General features: G+C 43.9%; 1 protein-coding gene across 2 annotated transcripts in view; it reads left to right on the top strand.

Moving 5' to 3' along the window:
- slit1a (slit homolog 1a (Drosophila)) overlaps window positions 1–19,591 on the top strand; it is a 112,286-nt gene that overhangs the window by 18,009 nt on the left and 74,686 nt on the right. The gene's annotated exons all lie outside the window — the stretch shown is intronic.

Raw genomic sequence — 19,591 nt, forward strand, 5'->3', positions numbered from 1 at the left:
AAAGTGTGGTTTCAATCTGTCTGACGAATGTTGGCTTGGGTTTGGTTTGCTTTAAACACTGCTAAGAACAATTAGGATCGCCATCAGGTCTCATCAACACTGCCTTATTGGGTTAAGTGTGGGAAGCGTAGCCTGTGATCTCCCTGCTTACTGTCTGTAAGACAAATTGAAGTGCATGAGTGGAAATCTACGTTCTTTGCACATAGTTTGGCTTTCACGCCAAGTCATCTGCTGTTCCTCTGTGCTGGTCTGTCTGAGAGAATCCAGTGGTGACAGGGAGTTGGTGTGGCACTGGGACTTGAAATAAGGGACGCTGATCTAGACTTTGAACTCTGTTCAAGGTGAAATGAAGTCTGTGTTACTTAATGAGGTCGTTTTATGTCATAGGAGAAGTCTGCGGCGCTCATGGCCGGTGGAATCATATATCTCAATGTATGAATAAAATGTGTCATCACGGTTTTCACTGGGTTTCCACTTGTTAAGGCCAATCTCATTTCATCACACACCCACACATCCTGACACTCACGAGCCCCTTGCAGTGAGGCGATCCCACAGTAACGCTAAACTTTTATTCCCATCTGCAACACGGCTCAATGTTTTTTGACTTTCTTTGAGATAATCAGTGTCCCTGTTGCTCGCTGATCCTTTCAGCTTCCATTATTCCAGTTCAGATTACCTGAAGCATCTGGGAATAATGAAACAGTGGGACATGGAAAAATCATTTCCCTTCCTTCACTCCAAATCGTAGTGCTACTAACCCACGATCCCGGCCTCAGCACCTCCATCTGTTTATCTAGCGTTTGATGTTCAACACCATCTTGAATCTATCTGTCACCTCCCTGCAACTATCTCCTCATGTCACCTTTCATTACGCCAAGACCGACCTGTAGAGCTTCAGGGGGAAAGTCTCATCCTTAGGGGGCAAGGCCAGCCTGTTGTGGGTTTCTAACACTGAGCAGCGCTGAGTTGCCTGTTTAGCTGGAGCAGACACAAAGCAGACTTGAGGCCTTCCCGACCAGCGGATGGCCTTGAACAAGCGTGATTAGTCCATCTGGAGCAGCGGGGCTCTGCCAACAGCCAGAGGATTGTGCTAACACAGCTCCCCTGTTTCATCCAATCTGACTTCACGCTCATTATTCTAAACCCAGCGCTGGCTTTTTCACCACGTTCCCCAGAATGAGACTTTGTTTAACGTTGCTTAATCGATTCGCTATGTGCCTGTGTATACACTCATTTGTTCGTTATCCGTGGCTGGATTAAAGAGAACCATAATGGACCTTGAAGCTTTTCAGGTGTGGAAGTGCTTTACATTCTTCGGCAGTTAAAACAAATGTACAATCCAGGGCTATGGAATCAAAAATAATGCAATCTTTGTGGCGACTGTGTTTGATTGACAGTTGCTGTTTTATGAACGTCTAGCGCTTGTTAAAAACCAGGTCTGGTATCCTGGGCTCAGGAGCAGCAGTGGAAGACAAAGGTTTGTCCTAATGTGTTTCTTAACTCCTGAGTGGTGTGTCTAGGCCACACCGTGGGTTCTGGTTCCAGTCTGATGCGGTTAGGTTACAGCCCTGTCTCGCTCCCGCCCAGCAGCTTTTAATGGACTTAAAAGGTTCTCGGCCCCCCAGGGGAAGACTTTCGCCGCTGCTTCATGCTTTCATTTGTGTCTGTGGCTGAAGATGACGGACAGAGGGAGATTGAAAGACAGAGACGTATGGTTGTATATCTTTGTTTTTGTGTGTCTGTACACTGGCTTGCAGTGCTCACCAGTCCTTGTTAGGGTCCGTCTTTATGATCCCAACAAGAGAGGTTAATGTGAAAGCCCTCAGGTGGAGCACTAACCCAGATGGTTTCTCCTCTCTTGGACGCAGGATTAATTGCCCCCTTTTCTCCTTTTCTGTACATTTTACACTTTTCCTCTCTGTCTCCTCCACTCCCCTGATTTCTCTCTCTTCTTACTTATTCTGTAGTGAGGGTTTGGGTACAGGCTTGTATAACAAAGTGGCTATTTGTCTTTGGAACCCCACTGAGAGGACAAACAGAAAGACGAGCGTTGGGGATAGAAGAAGGAGAGTTCACAAGCGAGATTGCAGCTCTCATTAAAACTTCTGCGGAAAAGCGAGCTGGGTTAATAAAAGACTGTCGCTTAAATGAGCAGAGGACTGTTGTTGGTGGGGAGTTTTAAACACTTGACCCCCTTGCAGTCATTAAGCTAACGGGGTAATGAGTTTCACTACAAAGGGAAGATGCAGAATTGGAGCAAGATTTTGGAAAATGCATTTTTGGGGGGTTTTGCTTCAATTAACTGATGGAAAAAAAGAACAAAAATCTGATTTTATAGCGACTCTACAGCTTGGCAATAATTCTGCAGAAGTTTGAACCATGTGGGGCACTTTTAAAACTCAGAGTAAGGAGTTCACTGCAAAGAGAAGATGGGAAAGTAATGCAAGTTTTTTTTATATGACACTCAATTTTTGGAGTTCTGCTGAAATCTACAGAGAAAAATGGAACAGATTGAGATTTACAAAGTTACTAAACATCTTTGCAGTAACTCTGTTTTAGCCTTATTTGGTTGCACGTGCACAGTATATTTGTTTGTTTGCATTATTTTTTTACAATGTTTTGTGCTCTGCTTCTGTATCGAGAGCTTCCCTTGTTATCCTCACCCCTGCCCCATCCGTCTCTCCCCAAGCCTGAGAGATACCAGCGACACTGATGCATGAGGGGCCGAGCAGAGATAATTGGAACTGACTTGAGATGATTAGAGATAGTTAGAGTTTGTTAAAGCCGCCTGTGATGGATTGCACTGACGAGAAGGCATGGGAACGTCTGTGCGGAGGTGAGAGCCGCTGCACAGAACACCGGCGAACAATAACAGTGAAAATAGAGTTGCATTCATCACTGTTAACGACCTGTTGCCCCCCCCTCCAACAATCTCACCACCCCTGACTTCTCCACATCCCACTTCCACTGCTCTTCAGATCTGTAATCTACTCATCCACGTCTGTAATTAGTGCCTTTTCGCAGTGGGAGAGCAGCAGGAGGAAGGAAGGAGCGCGGCATGCAGGGAAAAGAGAGGGATAGGTGAGGGGAGTTGGAGGAGTGCAGAGCAGTTAGCCTGATAGCTTGCCCCCCAGGGGATAGCATCTGGTTTGGGCTCAGGATGGGGGGTAGTGGGAGGAGCAGGCGAAGGGGTATTTTGTGGTTTTTTGATTACCATGTTGCTTGTTGCTGCCACAAACAAATACCAGTGACAACACAGCCTTGTTTGAAGGGGTGTTGCTTGCATTAATGGCTATGACGTGGTGGGGTGAGGGGACGGTGAGGAGAGGTTCTCCCTTGTGTGTCTCGCCGGGGGTATGAAGCTGTAGGAGGAGGCGGAGGAGGAGGAGGAGGAGGGGAAGGCGTGGTGGTACCTGCTCTACAGGGGAGATGAGGAAACCTTGGCAAAAGATTGAAGAGGATATGTGTCTCATCTTTCTTTGAGATCTTTGCTTCTGCGTTAATGCTTGACGACGGGTATTCTGATACACACAAACACACACTGAGTGACACACATGAACACACACACACACACACACACACAAGAGGGAGGAAAAAAGAGGGAAAATGTAAATAACACTAATTAGACAGAAACACACACAGAGTAACACTATGATTACATCTCTGTGTGCTAATGTGTGGATGGCAGGCATACGCGAGGGATTACGTTCCTTCTCTGACTGGAGATAAAAGAGCGGCTCCGTCTATGTGCTGATGCTGCCGAGCTGCCTGTTTCTGTGTTTGTGTTGGAGGGATGCTGTGTTTTGTGTTTGTTGATCGCTGGATGCTTAGGGAACAGTAGCTGAGAGTAAGAAGAAAGGACTGTTTGGGGGGAAGGAGATCTAGAATAAATAATGTGCACTATCATTAAACCTATAAATCATCTCTCTGTCGCCGTATTCCCGCTTGTTTTTTTGACTTTCTTTCCATTCACTGATTCCCCCCTCTCATCTGCGGCGCTCTGGTGTTCCAACGCTTATTATGCCACAAAGAAAGTAAATTAACTCTTTCAACTTCTGACTGGCTTGTGCTTCTTCTCCTGGTGACAGTTTTCAAAGTGTGTGTTACTTTGTGTGTGTGTGTGTGTGTGTGTGTGTGTGTGTGTGTGTGCGTGCGTGCATGTGTGTCTGGCAGGCTGTTAATGGTCCATGCTGGTCTTGTCGTTTACTTCTCTTTGTCTCTGCTTATGAATGACCTGCCTCAACGTGCGAGGTCTCTCTCTCCCTCTCTCTCTCTCTCTCTCTCTCTCTCTCTCGCTCACTCTCTCCCTCAGAGGACCGTTTGGGCCCCTGCTTGGCAGCGGTCCCCATGGCAACCAGTCTTCATCAGGAGGTTTGTGTGCCGTAGATGGCAGACATCCTGATTTCTTGACTGTGGTTTGTCTGACACTAAGTAAACACTGACAGCAAAGGAGAGTTAACTTTGGAGGCGTTGAAAACAAAATACCTGCAGGCTTCAGAGAAACTGACTATTTAAAGGGCTAGTTCAGCCAAAACTATCCATTACCCATCTTCAGGGGTGCCTTCTTTTCACAGATATTTTTAGTTTTGTTGAATCTTTATTTTACCGGGTATATTCCCATGGAGATGCACAATCTATTTTACAAGGGAGTCTAGATAATTGTATTTTTTAGTCTTTGTTCGATTGGTTGATAAAAAGTTTATTTATTTATTAAATATCTAAAATTTTCAACCAAAGCCTCTTTAACATAAGCACTCCTGTAAATTTATGTGAATTTTCAGGAGCTGCGCCCCCAAAATTTTCCTAAGTTTCTTCTTCAGAATCAGAATCAGAATCAAAATCAGCTTTATTCGCCAAGTATGCTTGAACACACAAGGAATTTGACTTCGGTAAACTGTGCTCTCTTTGTACAAGGCAGAATAGGAATAAGAATAAGAACTACAATAAACAATAAAATAAAAATATAATAACAATAACCTTAGCTATAAATACAAAGAAACAACAAATAGGCTTGACTAATATGTACAAATGTCCCTCACATAGTTCTTATATTCTGCCATTCTTCAAGGAGGGATTTCTATGCCCTGTTACACCCTGTCTGTAGTGTGTAACGCATGGAGGCGGGACGTTGGGGCAAAGTCTTTCCGTCTCTGATCCTCTCATCTTGGTAGTAACAGAGGTGGTATGGGGTGAAGACGGTGCCAGCGGGGCAGAACAGTGCTGTGTGTATGTACATGTCTGAGTGTGTGTATGTGGCACTCCGGCTGTGTGTTTACAAGCCAATGCTTTTCACACTCACACAATGCTGTAATGTGATGTGATACACCTATATTACACCGTTTCATGGTGCAATTTGTAAGAACAAAGGTGTAGTGATGGCGGAACTTCATCCTGGCACTGTTGTAGAATCGCAGTGTGTAAGAGGCTGCACTGTAAAGTCTGAGGTGAGAACATGACACCAAAAGCACGCTGCAAAAGCCACAGTGTAATGTTGGCAGACAAAATATCAGAGGCTCACGCTTTATGATAGTTTTTACATTTCTATCAAGGCTACCTGCAAAGAGACAGACGTACAAACATCTTCACAGTTCTCGTCTCGAGAAAGACCCTTCTGGTTTTGCACTGGCCTCATGATTTTTAGTCATCCCCCCACCAACTATGTTGCTGTGAGTTATTCTGAATAATTCCTGCAGCTCACCCCAACTTCATGCAACTTGATGGCAGGAAAGATTGACAACCAGAGACAGTTATCAAAGCCTGAATGAATGGCACCTCAGCTATTTGCATGACTGCAAACCACTTTGGCTGACTGACGCAATGAAGTCCCCTCTTGAGTTAAAGCACTGTTTCTTTAAATTATCATTTTCTGAAGCAGGGCTCGTTTTTTGATCAGAGTATAAAGTACCTGACCGTGCAGCCAACCCAAAAAGTCCCGAGCAGGCCTCAACTCGGTGCCCCTGCCCCTCTTCCTGCCCCTGTCCTTGTCAGCTGGTAAAAGTGGCTTTTATGGCTTGTCGCTGTTTTCTTTACGAGTCCGACCGTGTGTGAGAGAGAAACGCAGACCAAACCATGTGAGGAGAGCGGAAGCCAAAAGGGGGTAATTTAAAAACCACTCCGCCATCTGAAATATTCACAACCGCGAGCACAACGGGGGACAGCGACGGAGAGAGAGAGAAAGAAGGAGAGGAGAAAAGAGAAGAAGAATGAAGAAGGAAGTGGAAGAAGAGAGAGTGAGACGGTCAGAGGTGCAAAGTAGAGGAGCAAAGATGTGGCGAAAGCGAGAGAGAAGCGGCGGTGTTTATATTTACTAACGATTCTGTGTCCTGCCTCATGAATTATGGAACAGATGGATTGAGGCTTGTTAAATATTCACACTAAAGCGCTGGGACATCAGTGCTGTTTTTCCTTATGTGTGTGTGTGTGTGTGTGTGTGTGTGTGTGTGTGTGTGTGTGTGTGCGTGCGTCCGTGTCCGTGTCCGGCGTCTGGTATACACTGCTCTCCATACTCAGCCTGATGCTCTAAATATTCCTTTAACCAAACATGCATGCACGCACACAAGCTTCCAGCGATGACCACCCCAATCAAACACATGTGCACGCTCTTGTTTGTATGTATGTATGTGTGTGTGTGTGTGTGTGTGTGTGTGTGTGTGTGTGTGTGTGTGTGTGTGTGTGTGTGTGTGTGTGTGTGTGTGTGTGCGTGTGCACATTGGGGACTGGCCTGGTCATTATGAATTGATACAGCATGAATAAGACATCACAGTGTGGTCTAGATCCGTCATGAGTATACACACACAGGGATTTCACTCGCTGAGCTGCCGATGGAGGCCCGCACCTCCGCTTCCTCCTCCTCCTCCTCCTCCTCCTCCTCCCCTTCTCTGAGCTGCTGCCGACAGTTTGCCTCTGTGACGGCTGTCTTTACGTGGTCCAGATTTGAACTGGCACACACAGGAGAAAAGTCTGCCCTCATGTCCTCAAACACACACACCAAAGGCACACACACACACACTCCCTTCCTCCTTGGAATCTCAGAGCAGGGGTTAGTGGAATGCTGCAAATCCAGCCAGGAATAACAACCTATATAGTTGGGCCGTCCTGCTTATACGTGCGTGTTTATGAACACATGCTTAGTGGACATATGTGTGCATAATGGCTCTGCACATTTGAGCAGTATGGAGTATGAATGCAGCCATCAGAATGAAAACTCCAGCTCGTTCATCAAGGGCTTCATAGAGTGTAATCTCCCTGCAATAGGTGTTGCCCTCGCTCAGTGCATCTGTCCATCTCATTACGGTCCAGCTTCAAATCTGGGGTTTAGATCAGCGCTATCTGCTCTGCATCGTCACGAGGAAGTGTCGTGTGTGAGGAGCTTAGCAGGAAGACTACGGTGTCTTTGTGTAATCTCTAGTTATGAGCTGTTAGGGTCTGGACTTGAGACTCTGGAGCACTGCGCTGGAAGTGACCCAAGCAGACCCAAACACAGCCTCTCATCTCCCTTGGGTGGGGAGGGGAGAGGAATAGAGAGGAAAAGGGGGAGCGGTGGTCAGAATCTTTCCTGACATCATCCGAAGCAGGAAGCAGAATTAGATGACTACACTTGTGCACACGTTGCCGACAAACACACACATATAGCAAACGATCATTCCAGCCTTATCCTGTGGCCTCGGGCTCTGTCTCTGATTCTGAGATTGAAAAAGAACAAACAAACAAACTGCAGGGCAAATTATACTTCCATACACACACACACAAACTCACACACACACACAAATGCAACTACACACTCTCATTGGCATCTCCTGCTGGATCTCTACTGTAGAAACCAAAGCTCTACAGGGCTCGGATTCAGATTCTGTTTGACTTTCCGGAGCAAGCAAAAGAAACGAAAGGAGAGAAAAAGTTTGGATGTGAAATGGTTCAAGAAGTGGCTCATATTTTCTGAACGAGGTGTGATCCCTTTGCCTGGGAAAGTGTGCTGTAATGGATGGAAAGAGATTTTGGGATTTTTAGTTTTGTGTGTACGGGTAATTATAGGCTTTGAGATGCATCCCTTTATCCTCTGGTAGAAGAGTGTTTGGTTGAACTCCTTCCTCTTCCCTGTGGCTATATATATATATCTCTCTGCATGTGTGTGTGTGTGTGTGTGTGTGTGTGTGTGTGTGTGTGTGTGTGTGTGTGTGTGTGTGTGTGTGTGTGTGTGTGTGTGTGTGTGCGTCAGCTTGGCGTCTGTCTCCTCTCTGTCTGTGGTGAGCAGGTCCATTCTTAGGGCTTTAGACGTAGCACACCTCCAGGCCTTTTGTTCCCGAGGCTCCTTGTGATGCATGCTGAGCTGCTGCCACACAACAGCTGAACCTGAAAGTGAGTGACTTAGTGACTAAGTGTTCCACCATTCAAATATAATGTCGTGTATACATTTCAGGTTAAAGGGGTCATGAGGGTGCAGGGTAATAGAGAAAGGAACTGACATGTGAGAACAGGTTTGCAGGGTTAAATCTAAAAACGAGGCATGGTTGTGAGAGGAAACTTTTGACTTTCTGCAGCCCGTTTCATATTGCGACTCAGTCACAGCACTGAAATGACGATTCGGTGGGATCGCACCATTGTATTTGTACACTAGTCCTGCCACGGCGTAATGAGTCCCAATGTGGGATTTCACATTGCATTACTGCACTGTGGGAGCATGAGAGGTGACACACAGTCACATGCACACACACACACACACACACACAGGGCTGTTCTGCCCTGCCTGCTCTGTCAGCTCTCAGTGATCCCATCTTGCCTTTGTAACACCTCTGTTACTACCTCAGGGGTGGGACCGCTTGCTCTCATCCCTGACATTCAAATTGAAGATGAGACGTTACATAGATGCAAATATCGCCCTTTAAAAAGAGCTTGAAAGTGCAGGACCTTGAAGAACCCTTGAGCCACACAAACTCTGTCTTACAGCACAGATTGAGACTCTAATTGGCAGTCTTTGAATGTGGAAGATTCCAAGTTTTTTACAGCCTTGAGTGTATTTTGATGAATTCCAGTTTTGGCAAAAAATCAATACAACATTGAGATTCATGCAGACCTTGAATCAAAAATGTAATTTCATACAGCAACTTTAAGAGACCTTGATAACTTGTTATCTTATAAGTTACTCTTGCAATTTAAACAGATCACATGATATGTTTGGCATTTTAATTTGTCGGCACCCTGAAAACCACAGTGAGCTGCATGCAGACTGGTTAGTTAGAGGGCTCCAATGTGCCAACAGGGATGTGCATGTATAATTTACTTAACATTTGAACATCGGCAAACCTGCTATTCGGCACCAGAACTACAAGTCAATCAAAATAATTCAGAAATTATTCTTCTAGAAATGACATTCATATGTTGAATCAAAGCGCAGCCACCCTCCACTAGCCAGGTCTGTAGCTACTACCCAGATGTAAACAATCACAGATGACAGATAGCATCTTGTAGCATAGCATTTTGATCTAGAACATGGAGATGAAGTTCAATGTAGGCTTTCTGATTGAACTGGCTCGTAAACATTTGGCTAGAGCAATGTATATCCAGCACAGGCACGAGGATGTTAACCTGCAAAGACCAAAGGCTGGTGGTGCTAGCTCTGCTATCTTAAGCCTCACTTAGCAAACCACTCTGCCGTTGTTGACCCACAGATTCTGTGATCCTATGTTAAGTTGTGTCAAAGAAATAATGCTCAAGTTTAACTGTTTTCTGAGCAGTTTCTTACCTTTGGACTGGTCTGTAGCTGGAATTTGAATTAATATTTAAACAACTCAACAATTAGTTGCTGCGAAACATCCCTGGTGAAACATAAACTGCAAACACAATAACCATAAAAGTTCAAAGTACTCCAAAACTGAAGCATCTACAGTTACCTATACCTCCACTTTATGAATTTTAGTTTTTTAATATTGCAGTATTGTGATGAGCACCTGCTCATTAGAAGAACAGTGGACAGTACTCTTACCCACTTTCTCCAGTCTTCATGAATCCTTCTTTGATAAATGGGATGCTGTGGCTCAGTGTGGAGTTGGTTGCCTCTCAGGTGGAAGGTTGGTGCTTCAGTCCCAGCTTCATAAATGCTGACGTGTCCCCTAGATCCCTCCTGGTTGATAGCCAGTGACATGTGAATTTGTTTAGTTGATACTGATGGGCGCTTTACATTGCAGCCTCTACCATTAGTATATGAATACGGCATGAATGTGACCTATCATGTTAAATAAGTCAGAAGGTCGGAAGACTGGAAAAGCACTTCCCAAATACAGTCTGTTCATCATTTAAATGGATCTAATGTATAAAGGCCATGTCAGCCCCCTTCTGACTGTTATTTATTTTGAGGTTTTTTCCTTTCAGGGAACAAATTTACCCCTTCAGTATCCATTATAGTCCTGCTCGTGTATTTGCCTTAATCTGATATTATTTTGAGGTCAACAAAAAGAAAACTCAAGCACCACTCTGCTAAACAAAACTTGTATACACCAAACACTTCCACATGTGTATTTCCATGTGTCTAGATTTTCAAAGTTTCCGTAAACAACTCAACAGAACTGTTATAAAATACAAAATTATAATCATCCTTTAAACTGATACTCAGGCACGATCCACCAGCAGACAGATGCAACGCTACCTTTCAAACAGAACACTCTCTGAGTCATGCAAACACTTTAACTGACCTTTTTAAGTCATACGTGGTTATTCACAGACAGTCGTGAGTCATGCGCGCACGTAAACTTGATCATTTTGATGAGTGGAAGAAGACAAACAGGCCTGGTGACTGGAAAATAAAGTTTAAACATGAATCCAGCCAGGAGCTTCTATCCTCCGTACCTCTGCACGCTGAACTCTCTCCACAGCCATCTAACTTTCTCTGTAAACAAAAGACACTTGTCTGCTCCGGTAAGTGGACAGCCCACATTCCAGTAAAAATACATATTGCACCGTGCAGAGCCGGTGAGCAGAGCAGAAAGGAAAAACTGAACTCCAGTACAAATGCCTATCTGTTTCCAATATTGGCTCCCCTCTCAATATACTCTCCTGCTGCTATCACAGCATGGAGCAGTGATCTCATTAGCCCCAGAGTGTACGTGTACACTGACTGTGGGGATATTTTTTGATGAGAAACAGTATGTTGTTCTTTGCAGGGGGTTCTTTCCTTTTTTTTTTAACTTTGTACGCTATAACAGGAAACCACCGGGGGATGGAATCGATTCTCTCTCCCTGCTGAGAATCAAAAGTATCCTCACACACCTGCCACACCCAAACAAATCTACCTGAGATTTGCAGAGATCTGTGTGTGTCAGTGAAACTGTTTATTTGCACTAGACTAATAGCAAGGTTTGCATTCCCATCAATTTGACACCCACATGAGAGAAGCAGAGAGTATTGATTTGCAAAGAGGGAGTTCGTAGAGACAGACAGCACAGTTGGAAAGCAGAAGCGAAAGAAGTCCAGCAGGAGAGGAATATAAAACATATTTTATGTGTTATTTATTCAGCTCGGAAAGTTGTTTTCCTCCCTCATAAACTTTGAATTGTTATTTTTGGGCACTTTAAAACCCTTCCCTCCAAATTTTAGCGTTGCGCAGCAATTTAATGAAGTAAATGGGTGGAGAGCGAGAGCAGTGGAAAGAGTATACACTGAGTTAGAGGGCGATAGAAGGACCTGGAAGTGACAGACAGTGCCTGCAAAGCAATAAATAGTGCGAGGATGGAGTAAGTGGGGTTGGCAGATAAAGCATAGGAAAGAAAAAGAGGCAGAGAGAAGAAAGATTGGTCTCATCTGTAGACTTTGAAAGGATTCTCATCTCTTCTCATCTATGTGACCGTGCTGGGAGACAGAGAGGGGAGAGGCAGCCAGGGGCACCTGCAGCGGAGCTTTAGCCAAAAGCCCCATTATCACTTCAAAGCTGGACTCCGCTGGAGGAGGCCTGAGTGACACCGGGGCCCTACAGAGGATGAAACACTGCACAGAGATACGAGTAGAAAGCCTCCACATTTTTCCCTCCATCATCCCCCCTTACCCTTTTTACTGTACCTCACTTCTTCTCTGTCATCTACCTTGTCCTACCTTCCTTATCGCTTCCCTTTGCTCCCCCTCGATTACTTCCTCCCTGAGTCTTATCTGCACGGCTAACACCTGGCCGCCTGGATGGCAAGCCCTGTATGAGATCTATTTCTCTTTCCTCCTCCCTCCTGGCTGAATTTCTCCATCCTCTCTGGCTTATAAAAGGCCCGAGGACTTGAGGCCCCGATGAGCCCCAGGCTGTGGTAATGAGCTCGCAGGCCCTTTCATGTGGAGATCAAGCCGATGGCTGGAGGGGGTGTTGTTGGTGCTGGTGCTAGTGGAGTGGATATTACCAGCATTGGATTGTAGAATAGAAGAGTAATAGGTCAACCCCAGCCCAGCCTGGACCTGCAATTGCAGACAGTTCCCATGAAGTCAAGAGTGTCCCAGCCAGACCCAGAGACACACAATACTGTCACAGAACGGGGCAAATCATTATAGCCTTTGTAAGTTATAGCATTCCTCTGTCCAATACATTATCCCGAAGACCTTTCCTGATATTTACAGGCCACAGAAGGTCAGATACTTTAAGCAGGACAACGGCGTAGTCCAGAATTCAATTGCAGACACACAAACTCATGCATTTTCTATAACTGCTCTCCACCCACTCTTTGAGTGTGTCAACACTTCATAAAATTGCCATCTGAATAAGCCCAGGGGCAGAGAAAGAGACGCAGAGGGGTATTTGAACAGCGTCTGATGCTCTTTGATTTGACTTCGCCCCGAAGTCGAGCCGCCACTCCTTAAATCCTCCTCGCCCACCCAAATCCTCCAAAACCAATCTATGCATGTTTGTGTTAATCCGTAACGCATAGCCACACACCATTATTGCGCCCTCCCCCTGACACCTTAATTAGACGCTCTGACACAGATGACTTCTGACTTGTAGATTAGGCCACTTTGCTGGCCACATCAGAGTACAGCTCCTTTATGCTTGAGTTGCAGTTTGGTCAGTTGCACATAAAAAATGTGAAAATATTTTCATCATAACTTCATTCAGCCTGTATTGCTTGTTTTGTCAGACAACCAGCACAGAAAAACCCAATCTTGTGACAAGCCAAGTCAACTTTTAGTCTTATATAGGAGATTTTTAAACTTTAACCAACTTCTAATCAAGTCAAATTAAAGCTCCAGTGAGGAACTTTGGTTTTATGTCAATTGTTGCACCCCTTGTGGACAAAGTAATACATGTTATCACTTTGCAGATTTTTCTCTGTTTATGTGTGAGTGCTATTTTTGAACCAGAACCATATTCTGCTTCATTTTAACATTCTTATGTATGGAAAAACACACAGTAGCTGTGTGAATTGTAAACAAATGCTGTTTGGCCATCTAACCCGAGCAACAGCAGCTTAAAGTATTAAAAGTTTCTGTATCGAAGTTATCAATCTCACCACTGATGCTCTTGTTTGGTTTTGCGGGTCATGTCAAGACATCAGTATTAATCTCTCTGTGTTTAATAACCAGTTAAAAACCTCTCAAAGGAGCTTTAAACTAAAAATAATGAAAATGTATTTTCAGCAGCCCATATGAGAACCAGATGGAAGGGAAATGTCTGACTGTTCAAAGTCATTGGTCATGTTAGCTTGCTCTCTTTAATCCATGTAGCTCCAAGTTCACATATTCAGTAAGGGTCATTACATTCACCAGAACATTCACCTGAAAGTAAGCTGACAATTTTGAAACCATCAGGACAAGAAAGTAAGGATTTTAGGATTAGAACAAAGAAAGAGTAAAAAGTTGTCAGAAAATTTTAAACTCCTGTACAGATACTTTAAAAGAAATGTTAGTTTGAAGTTTATTTTAGTCTTCATTAACAATGTCTCCCCTCCATAAACTCATAAAGGACATAAATCACAAACAAAAACACTTTGAGGGATTCAAGTAATTAGGAAAAATATATTTGAAGAGCTTAATTATAAACCGACTGGAAAGGGTGTAGGCTGATGCTGAAGCATGTTACTTATTACCCTGTACCACTAACATAACACACATTATACGACTACAGTAATGGAGTATTTGTACTTAATTACTTCCCACCTCTAGAGAGAAGTTGCTAATTCTCTCACTTCAGTCATACAGTCAGTGCAGTGTGTGTGGTTTACTCTGGGAGTCGAGGGGATATGCCCAGGTTCCACTTCATAAAGCTGTTGTAAAAGAGAGGAGGCTATTCATTGCTAACAAAGAGATTTCACATGAACAAGCTAACAGACTGGAGCCTGATAGTCCTGAACACTTCCTGTGCAACTATTTTACCCATTTTATTTCCTGTCTTTTTCCTCTCCTCCCCCTGGCTGAGCTGTTTTTCATTTGCTAACATCCATGTTTTTTATTTGTAGATTGTATATGTTCCTTAAAGGAACTTATAGGAACTCATATAGCTGTCATATAACTCTGGAAGGAGAATATGATGAAGACTAATCATAGATATGTGATGCACCTCAGTGAAGTCATTACAGCAAGAGACAGTTATGTGGCAGGTTTGACTTCTCTCTCAGTCCTTTGTCTTTTTATAGTTAGCGCTTAATAGTTTCTATGGAGACTGAATTTGCAAAGTTGTTGTTGTGCTGCGTTGAGCCCCTCGGCGATCTCACCCTCATTCACCTTCCTACCTGTGTGTCTGGATATAGAACGCTGAAAGATGGTGATATGTCTGTGTTAACAGACTCAGTCCTCCATGGACAGAAATATGTAGAGCTGATAAAGGTTTCTTTCACAGTGCAAGTGAAGTCAGAGCCTCAGGGCATCAATCAATAATCGTATTACTGTAATTTCTCCAAAGACTGCTGGGAATGTGAAAGTTGTTGTAATGCTAAAAGTCTTAAGTTAGGCTGAAACGTATGGAAATGATTTTTCTGTTGTAAGAGAAATGTGCAGGCGAAGGCCGTACAAAAAGATGGATGACATGACAGCTCCCAAAAAGTGAAGCCAAAGCCATCCTCCTCCATGTTGACAGATGGGATTTTGGTTAAACTTTATTCTAAAGTAAACATCAAATACTTTTCCTAAAACATAGTTATGTCCAAGTGTTTATTTTTCTGAGAAGTTTAGTTCAATTAGTTATGTGATGCTATAAAAGGGGAATTACAACTTGATTGACAGCTCTGTTGCTCTCCTGAAGTGCTGTGTGCACTGAGCTAGCAGGGTAGAGGAGGAACACTCAGAGGGGGCATTATGAATTCAAACACAAGGGTCATTGAATTTGTCATAACAGTGAATGTCTGCTTCAAACACACAGAAGAATCTGTTCTGGGGTAGCCTGTCCCAACCTGGGGCTTCTTTGCTGTTTTATCAATAAGTTGAGTTAAATGTGATTTTGTTAGCAGAAGGAAAAGGACGTCAATACTTTGGCTCCACAAGCCAATCCCTACTGCGCAAACTCTGTCTCAAAAAGCATCACCAGTGCAATATGTCAGCGCCAGTACTGAGAGGAATTTTGGCTTCTCTGTCACACAGCAGGAGGAGGTGGAGACGTGTCGTCCATCTTTATGTAATCAATAATGTCTTTGTCATCCAGGCAGATTACGTAATATCTTATTTCCCCCTGCTCTTTGATTTTCTGGCTTTCTCGTGGCCTCCCCTCCACGATGTAGAGAAAAAAAAGGTGAAGTCAAAATGTTTTTGTGTTTTTTCAAGTTGCAAGGGTGAGCTGAGCTGAGGGGAGCAGAGTTGAACGGAGACGTCCAGTGGGGTTAGAGAAGCACAGCCTTGTTTCCCAGGCAGGCACCTTCTTTGTGACATGGTTAAAGATGTGTCCTAACACCATTCCCATCACCCCGCTCTCCCCTCACCCTGCCTCCCATTCCTCCATCCCTCCCTCCACCCCCAGAGAATAGCCTGCCCTTTGCTCAAGCCATTCCGTCTCCTTGGAGCCCATTGTTTCCTTGTTGCTAAGCAATAGTGGGGGCCTCATTTGGTCACCTTGGATACAGGGGGGAGCCGGGGTATTTGGTTTGGGGTCAGGGCTGACAGAGGTGATGTGAAGGTGTGTGTGTACGTACAAGGTTGCATGCACACATTGTTACCCATCACCAAAAGAGTTTGTGTGTGTGGTTGCATGAATGTGTATGTGTGTGTGTGTGGGTGCATGAATGTGTGTGTGTGTGTTTGGTTAAGGGTCAGGCGTGACAGCCCTGGCACAATGGTATGGGGTGTGACCAACCCCTCCCTCACCATTTATTAGCCTATTCAGTCACCCACTCCCCTGCTCTGAGCCAGGCTGGGCCAGGAGGCAGCCGGGCTGTCAGTCAACAGGGAGGGGGAGGGGCAGAGAGGTGGTCCCAGAAAACATAATTAATGTGTAACACAGGAGCAGCCGTATCACCCAAAAGAGTTAATTACAGTCACACGTAGCCACTGTTATAGCAGGTCACCACACTTACATGGCAGCCATCTAGCTCTGACATCACTCTCAGTTAGGTTAGCTTAAATGCTATAGTAAAGTTTTGCTGTGTTTTATATTGGAAGACAATGCGACAAATGTAATTCTCATAGCTTCTTGATTGACCAGTGACCAAGAAGATGATAGATAGTGACAATGTGGGCTATATTTAAAGTTTAAACTACTTAACTGAAAACCCATTAGCTTCTGTGAAACAAAAACTAACTTTAGCTTTCAACCAGTTCCTAGCAGATATTAGCGTTAGTAACATTACCTAGCAATTAAGGCCTTTCTTTACATGTAACACCATCACTTTTTGTAGTTATAAGCCTCTTCTCAGGTAGAATTTTGTTACCATAAAGTCTTGAAGCTAATAGTACCATCAGCCCTAATATCCAATCAATCGATCAATCAATCAGACTTTATTTATAAAGCACTTTTCGTGCAATGACATTGTAACACAAAGTGCTGGACATAAAAACAACCTAAAGTAGAATAAATTAAGAAAAAGATCCCACCCCCAGCCCCGACGCCAAACCCACCCCACAATCCTAAGGTTAAGAACACAATATATGCAACAATAGTAATAAAAACAATAAAAATACAATTTTAAATAAAAAAGAAGTTGCTGAACGAACTGAGGAAACACTCTCATGACATCTTAACGAGGAAACACTAGAGGTAAAATAAGATGTTAAAATCACCAAAATAAAATACATTTCTAAGATAATAAAACACTAAAATATTAAACCATTAAAAGAAAATAAGATGCTATACTTAAATAAATAAATAAATAAAGTATATAAATAAATACATAAATACATAAAGTGGAATAAAAGTGACTAAAATTTGAACTAGATAATATTACTGTTAGCATGTTTGTTTTAAAACTCACAGAGGCTCATTTAATTAGCAGTTTTTATAGGATGTTAGGCAGGAATGAATGCACTGCCTCATATCCTGTGAAACTACAAAGCAAAAATGGTGGCATTCAGACACTTCCAAGCTAACAGCGAGGAAGTAGCCAAATGCTAACATAAAGTTGTTGTAAAATTATGTTTTACCTTGAATTCTAATGACAACCTTTCTATTAGGCGCACTGAAATGATAACTTTTTGATTCACAACACCTGAATGATCTGAAACCTGAAACATAGTAGTCTGACATTATAGCAGCGTTTGCCCACCCTGAGCATGACGTCAGAGGAAAATGGCCGTAGTGTGAATATGGTCAATTACGCAGCACTGAAAAGACCACTGTCTTTGAGTTGCCCGGGCTGTTCCAGGCACTCACACCTGCTCTCTCTTTTATCCCCCACTCACTCGCTCTCTCCCTCGCTCTTTCTCTCCATCCACACTTTGCATTTCTCTCATTCTGTAAAACACACACCAGGGGAGAGCCTCTTTGTCAGCTGCCCTACTGAATTCCAATCCTCAATCGTCAAACTGGCCCTTGCTAGCTGGCTGGCTGGCTGGCCTTGGAGAGTCCTGGAGTGGCTTTCAGAAACCTCCACCGAACACACACACACATGCACGCACTCTCTCACAAACACTCAAAAAAAAAAACTGAACCATTGTTTCCAAATCTGAAGCACTCGTGAAAGGAGTACGAGTGGTGAAATGAGCAAAACAGAGAGTAACATTTTTAGCAAATGAACCCTGGTTCAGAGCTTCAGAAAATGTATATTCAGAGTGATTTAAGACAAGAGCATCTGTCAATCAGGTTTGGACATATTTCATAATACTGAGCACACTGTGGTAGATTCCTCATACAAGTCAAGTTCTTGTATGAGGAAAGATTGTTAAGTTTGAGGTGGCATCTGGATAGTGTGCGCAGGAGAAGGAGCAGCATGTGTAAGGATGCAATAACAATTCAATGGAAAACAATATATAAGCACTCAATGCAGGGAGAAATGTAGTGTAAACTCTGTGAAACACAAACTGTCATCACTCTTATTCACTTGCAATAAACATTGAGGACAGTTGTCTGCTTCGTTACCATACTGCCTCGTCTGGATAACATGCTTGTGCCCTGTTATCCAACTAAAACTACTCATTTCAATTTTTTTATTGTGGTTGGTTCCATCTCCCTCTCTTTGGACCTGCTGACACTACAAGACAGTGGTTGTTTGGTCCCACCAAGAATATGAGTAGCAACAAACAAGCACCCAGAATGGATTTTGCTGTGTGCTGCAGAAAACCTCTGTGGTTGCTGCGTAGCTAAAGTATTCCCTTGGGAATTTGTTTCCTCCTGCAGCTATTGCCTGAGTGTGATCCAACACTCAACCATAGAGCAGATCTCCAGCTAACTCTCTGCCTTGTGCTCTCATCACTCCTAATGAGTCAGGAGGAATGTGTTGTCCTCACCTGAGCTGAATCCGACACATGAAGAGGATCCGACATGCCCACACAGAGACAGATGAAAGCCTGGCACTGTGTAGGGCATACCTACACCGACAGTCATGGTGTGACCTGCCTCACAAGGTTAACCGCTCTGACAAAACCACAGCATAATGCAGCAGAAAATGACTCCGCAAACTGGCACATAAACTTTGGCTCAGTGTGACATCCAGAGAGTTTCCGGAAGAGTCATTAAGGAATCATTGAGTGAGGGAGCAGAGGGATTCATATTCATGAAATTCATCAAAACAAGTTATTGAAAGCAGCCAGTGCATTCATTTAGTGGGTCGGCTGAATTCATGCAATGGGTTTCATTGATGTGGTGTTGACCCCGAACCACAGCGTGCACTGCTGCCGTTGCGGCTTTGTCGCTGGAGCTGTAACCTTTCTTTGTACGCATGTTTGGGCCGGTAACCTTGCTTTGTGTTGCTGTGTGTATCAGGGTGTAGTGTGACTCCCCTTCTCCATAAATCACTGTCAGATTCCAATGGTACCAAACAAAGCCCTTGCCTGAAGCTGGGATAATGGGGTTGTTGGTGTGTGTGTCCGTACATCCATGTGTGTCAAGCCTGTAGCCCTTAGTTAACCAATCAGCGCTCTAACAGAGTTTATGAAAATTCATTGAGTGTGAGATGAGTTTTTTTTCCTTCAGATGAATATTGCACGAAACGCAGCATTGGGTGACAAAACACTCCATCGATTTCAAGGAAGGAAGGAGGGAGGGATTGAGGGAGGG

The sequence above is a fragment of the Notolabrus celidotus genome, chromosome 4 (genome assembly GCF_009762535.1).
Source record: "Notolabrus celidotus isolate fNotCel1 chromosome 4, fNotCel1.pri, whole genome shotgun sequence".
Taxonomy (NCBI): Eukaryota; Metazoa; Chordata; class Actinopteri; order Labriformes; family Labridae; genus Notolabrus; species Notolabrus celidotus.